The 5,921-nt window shown below is 44.2% G+C and overlaps 1 pseudogene; it reads right to left on the reverse strand.

Moving 5' to 3' along the window:
• Window positions 1-1,126: 1,126 nt before the first annotated feature.
• LOC129669705 (40S ribosomal protein S10-like) lies at window positions 1,127-1,635 on the reverse strand (annotated as a pseudogene).
• Between the last annotated feature and the right edge of the window lie 4,286 nt (window positions 1,636-5,921).

Genomic DNA, 5,921 nt, shown 5'->3' on the forward strand with positions numbered 1-5,921 from the left:
CTGCTCTGTACAAGCTTGCCCCTCAAAACCAATTGCTCTTATCTGGAAGGGTAAGCATTTCCTCAATGTTCTTCAAGTCAGGCGGCTTGAGAAATTCTCAGTATTCCTCAACTGTCAGCCCTGACTGCTGATTCCTGCAGCTCTTTGAGTAAGTGAAAGACCTTGTTAGTTGAGTAAAACGCCCCCACTGATGATCACAGTATTTGCTTGTTGTAAATGTGCTTGACTGAATTCTCATGGGTCATAAAAGCCCCAGACTCCCACTTCTGCTCTTGACCCCTGCAAAAACTGGGAGGGATCACCAGCGAGGTGCTGGTCGCCTTGGGAGAGACTACTGGCAAGGCGCCAGTCTTCTTGACAATGCTCCCACCTGAGCAAAACTGACTGGACAAGAACGAGCTCCTCTTTTTCTCTCTCAGAGCATGATTCCAAATACCCAAGAAAGCAAGCCCCTCTTTCAGCTCTGCATTATTGCCCTTTGGTTATGGCTTCCATCTTCTTCAGGCAGGATGGCTGCGTCATCTCCGGGCATCACATCTGTATTCCTGGGAGCACCATCCTGCTTAAGCCCGAAGGGTAGGTCTCCAGGTGGCAGAAAGACACTCAGCTGCAGCGTGGAGACAGGATTCTGAAGCACAGTGCCCACCAAGAAGACAGAAGCAGAGGGGTGAGGAAACAGAGGGTCTGAGTTCCAGTGTCCAGCTGTGTCTGAAGCTAGCTCCAATGCACTCTGCTGCCTCACACTAATTTGAGCTACATTTCTGTCCAGAGAAGGACACTTTCAACTCCATCTAGCTCCTCCACTGTGGTTATCACACAGGCAAACAGCTGTACTGGTTCAGAACATACCTTCCTTTGCATAGTCCTCCTTATCCTGCTAATGAGCCTGCCCTCCACCTCTGGCATGGGGAAAACAGATCAAGCACAACTCACATACAAATTCTCATGTGGCCACACTGGCCTTTGGCGTCCAGCAGAAGACACCATACCCTGTGCTGCTCTGCACACAGATGTGAAGACTTGGCTCCTCTTGGAGGTAAAATGAATTCACTCACTTCTTCGTGGCATTTATGGCCTTGCATATTTTTTTCTTTAAAGTTTACCCAACACAACACAATCTGCATCTTCACTCAGGTGGCTGACCACGTCCACGACCAAAGCCTCCTCTAAACTGAAATTTCATTGCTGAGCCAGCAGCCCCAGCCCCAGCCCTAGCCTCAGCTTTCTTGTCAGCACCAGGGGATACAGGACCTTCTGTAGGTGTCTCTGTCTGCCGCCCCTCTTGTGAATCTTGCAGGTCTCTCATCCTCTGGACCTTTGGACCGAGGCCTGCCAGTTTCAGGATGGCTGCGGTGCGGGGTGGTGGGCACGATCTCTGAGGTAGGTGGAAGTCATCTTGGAGATACAGGATGCCTTCGTTCGTAAGGCACCAATAGAAATGTCTCCAGGCAAACTGCTTCTTCACATAGCCTCGAGACTGAGAGACTTCATGGCCTTCATTACATGAAGACTGGACACATTCTTGTCTGCCAGCTCCGGGTGTTTGGGCATATGGACATCCTTCTTGGCAACCATCACTCCTTCCTTAAAACGGAGTTAATAGATGGCAATCTTGTTCTTCATAGGCATCAACATTGCGCAGCTACAGGGTCTGAGGAGGAAGCTCGAAAGGAAGGGGCTTGTGCCACACAGCTTGTCTTCTGGTCTCTTGCTTTTCATTTTCATGCATCCAAAATAAATTTGTGTTTTCTGGAGAATGTTCCAAGTCTCATTATCCTGTTTTATATCAGGAAAGCGGATATACCTTGTCTTTAAGGTCACACATTTTTCTTCTGTGAGGCGACATTCCAGATAGGTTGCCAAGAGAGTGCACCTGACCCTGTCCTGTGAAGTGGTAGAGAGACAAAACCCCGAGACATGCCCTTCCCTTGTGAGCAGCAGATTCCTTGTGTCCCTCAGACGCCCTCCTTTCTATCCATCAGGTCATGTGCACGCAGCTTCCTCTGTATCCTCCCACATAGCTATTTGGTAGAGCCAATTTATTCTCCCTTTACAATATCAATTTAGAAGCACCGATTATGTCTGAGACTCCCAGACATGGGCATGTTTTTATGTTGACAAGAAAGTCACCTGATTTATAGGCGTTGCCTGTACTCCTGACACAAATGATGGCCAGTGTCAGGCTTCCAGGAGTAACTGAGTAGCACTCGGAGGCTAAGTGGGTTCACACAGAAATTCATGCTGTGCTCCTTTATTTCTGGACGGCTGCTCCAGCATTACTTTCCTCATATTAAGGAACCTTAAATCTGATGAAATGTGGCCTCGTTCCTTCTCCTCCTCACACTCATATTTATGAGCAAATGAAAAGAAATGCGACATCGGTACTCCTTATGCAACTGAAATAAGCCCCTCTGTTCCTGGTGGCTGGAATACATAATTTCCCCCTCTGTTAGGACCCCGCAATTCAAGCTGGAATGAATAACAAATTTATAGGCTATATTATTTTCACTCACAACCAGCTGTGTGCCAGACCACCCACTGGTAAAAACAACAACGTAATTAAATTACTGTCATAAATTGCAACTACTTATCAACACTATTAAAGCCACACTCTGTGATGTGTTTTGCTTTCTCTGCCAGCTGGGGATGAAGAGGATTGAGTAAACAGATTAGACAAAGACCAAATTTTTCCTTACTTTTCTAACCCATAGGGGTTCTCTTAGTCTGCTGAGTGCTGCTGTAACAGCAACACCTTAGCTGGGTAACTCGTACAGGTCTGGGTAACTCGTACAGGTCTGCGAGCTAATTTACCTCAGGTATGGAGACTCAGAAGTCTGCTCTCATCTATTGCCCTTTGAGGGTCGCTAGCTCTTCACCTGGTGGAAGGTGGGGAGTCAAACTTCTCCCATCCATCCCTTTAAGAGTCTCTGAAATCCCCTTCCCGAGGACTCTGCCTCTGAATGCTCCCAACAGCTACATCTCCCAACATTGCTGCTTTGGCCATTATATTTCAGCATGAACCCCGGAGAAGGCAAAGACATTATGCCTGCTGATGAGTCAAGCCAGAGGTCCAGCTATACCATCTCTGCATAGATTTGAGCAGTCAGTAGGATAAGAGGGAAACATACTCAGGATGGAGAGCGTCTGTCATGAGTGATCATCTGTGGCTTCCTGTCTCACCTGCCCATGACCAAAGCACAGCCGTGGATAGGGGAAGCACAGTGTCTCTCAAGAACTGTGAGCATAAGTAATCAATGCATCCAGTGGTTGGTGATGCCAGCAATTGACAAAGCATCAATTATCCATCTGCCTATAGGAGAAGAAACGCAACAACAAGAGCAAAAAATTTAGACTTGCATAGCATAAGCACAATACACACTCCAAACACTGAAACATCATCAGTTTGTGTCTGTTTTCCCCACCATGGGAACTAATCAAAGAAAGCCACAGGGCTCTGTGAGGGATACTGTAAAACAAACTTTTATTCTCTTGTGGTAATTGTTGTTTCTGTAGGCTTACTGCCTCTGTTTGCTAACCTAGGTCTAGTCTTTGTACTATCTAACCTAGGCCTGGAATGTTTTCAACCTCTGAGACTTACTGCTTAATAAACTCACCCTTTCTTGTTCTTACTGATCTCTGGTTGGTTTAACTCAGCTGTTTTGACTCAAACTCCTCTCCCAGCTGACTTACTCAATCTGGCTTTTCTCTCAGCCTTTGAATTGCTCTGTTGGCCTCAAACTAACTCCAACAATCTTTTCTAATCTTCTACCTCCTTCTCACTCTCTGGATCATTCTGTGAAGACCTGTGTCTAGCTTGCTTTCTCATTTAACTTCTCTGTAATACTCTCCCAGTAAAACTGCCCCCTCTCCTCTCTGTATTGTTCCTTAAGTAGCTTCCCTTTCCTCGCTCTTCTTATGAGAGTTGGGTTTATGCTATTCTGTTAACTCTTTCTCTGATTCATTACTTTTTCTGCCACTCAATTAGACATCACTTTCAAACATAGATGCTTCCTTCTACAAACTAACTTTACCTTCATTGTTTGGGATTAAAGGTGTATATCACCATGCTTGGATCTAAGCTTTTCTTTATCTGATCCTTGCTCTATACCAGGCTGACCTTGAACTCAGACCTGTTTGCCTCTGTCTTTGGGATTAAACGGGTGTTTGTATTCCAGCCAGTTCACACAGACCTAGAAGGTCTTTGGATGTAATTTCTTGTCAGAACAGCTATGTTCTGAATTATCATTTCTCTACAGGATACACTCAAGAGTCCAGAACTATTTTCTTCAGTGTGAATCCATGGAAGTTATGAAGCCATGGAATTTCCTGAAGCTGTGAAAGCTACTGCCCCTTCTAAATCTCCTTGATAGTAGGCAGTTTGGGTATACCGATCTTCTACAAGGCAAAGAAGCAATAACTGAGTCAATAAATGGGCTAGAACTTGGACATCATTTTTATCAATGGTTTTTACTAAAAACATTGATATTAGAAAAAAGACAACCAGTTTAAGTGGCAGCTGTCAAAAATGAATTAGTCAATCAAAATCACTCAATCAAAAAAGTAAGACAGAAACTGAACTATATGAATATACGTCTGAAGCCTCTAGAGATAGCTCATTATTTATTAATTTCATACTCAATTTAACAGGTTTTTTTTTTTTTTTTTTTTTTTTGTTTCTCTGTGTAGCATTGGCTGCCCTAGACTCACTTTTGAGACCAGGATGGCCTCAAACTCACAGCAACCTGCCTGCCTGTGCCTCCCATGTGCTGGGATTATAGGCGTGTGCCACTGCGCCCTCAGCATTGTTTTTGCAGTTGTTGTAATCATAACGTGGATGACATCATGGAAATAAATGAAGACCACCCAAAGGAGACTAAGTGAAGGCTGCTCATTCCCAGCTTGAGAAGCCAAGGGAGACAGTATCTCAGTCATGGCAAAGTCTCGGCCACAGAAACTGACTTTTCTTTGGCTTCCTGAAATGTTTGGTAGAGACAATGGTGTGAGCTGAAGAGAGCAGGCTGGCTTCCTGAGTGGATGATCAGGTCACATAATGCATCCACACAGAGAAACTGCTGGATTCAACATCACAAACAGGTCAACTGATGGGAAGACTGGGCTGGGACCCTGTGTGCTCCTGCCTCTCAAACGGTGTGTGTTGGGGTTGGGGATGGTTCCTTTTCTAATCTACTGGAGGGTTGATTCCTATCATTTGAGAAATGTATCGATCTTAGTGAATCTGTCCCTAGAACTCTAGAATTTAAAATTAGCTTTTATAGTACAGGTTCAAGCTAAAAGTCCACAGGCCTGGGCAAATAGTCTGAGTCTTCTGAACATGAGATTGCAGAGGTGCTCCCTATGAGTCTCCTGAACATAAGGCGCTGGAGGTGCTCCCTATCTTCACAGAGGATCATTGCCAGTCCTCATCCCAGCTCTTCTCATTCATTTTACTAATGCTGCACTGAACAAAAAAAAAAAAAAGCTTTTGGGCAGAAACTGTGGCTCTAAGATGCAAATCAGTGAGGAAGGTGCTCAATTAAAAACCTTGGTCAAAAATGTGCTCAGTTAAGAATAATTTAAAGACATTTCATGTCAGTAACTTTAAAGTTAATGTCCTTTTTTAAAATAAAAGAAAGTAACTTGAATGAAACGTATAATTGGGGAGTCATACAGACCAGTAGTGGAATACTGCTTGTTAGGTATGGATGGTCTAATTAGCTGTGCTTCTGAGGCTTGTTACTGATCTGTAGGATTCTACATTTTTAAAGGTTAAAGTGCTTTGTTGTTCTCTGCTGTGATGGATCTTCAGTCACTACAAAGTAAAAAATCAGGGATGCTAGGACAGAATTACTCAACTAGGCAAATTACTTAAAGATCAGATTCCACTTTTGTATCTGTTTAAAAAGTAAAATTAAAAGTGCTTT

This window comes from Psammomys obesus, unplaced genomic scaffold, assembly GCF_907164565.1.
Source record: "Psammomys obesus unplaced genomic scaffold, mPsaObe1.curated_primary_1811, whole genome shotgun sequence".
In the NCBI taxonomy this organism is placed as follows: domain Eukaryota; kingdom Metazoa; phylum Chordata; class Mammalia; order Rodentia; family Muridae; genus Psammomys; species Psammomys obesus.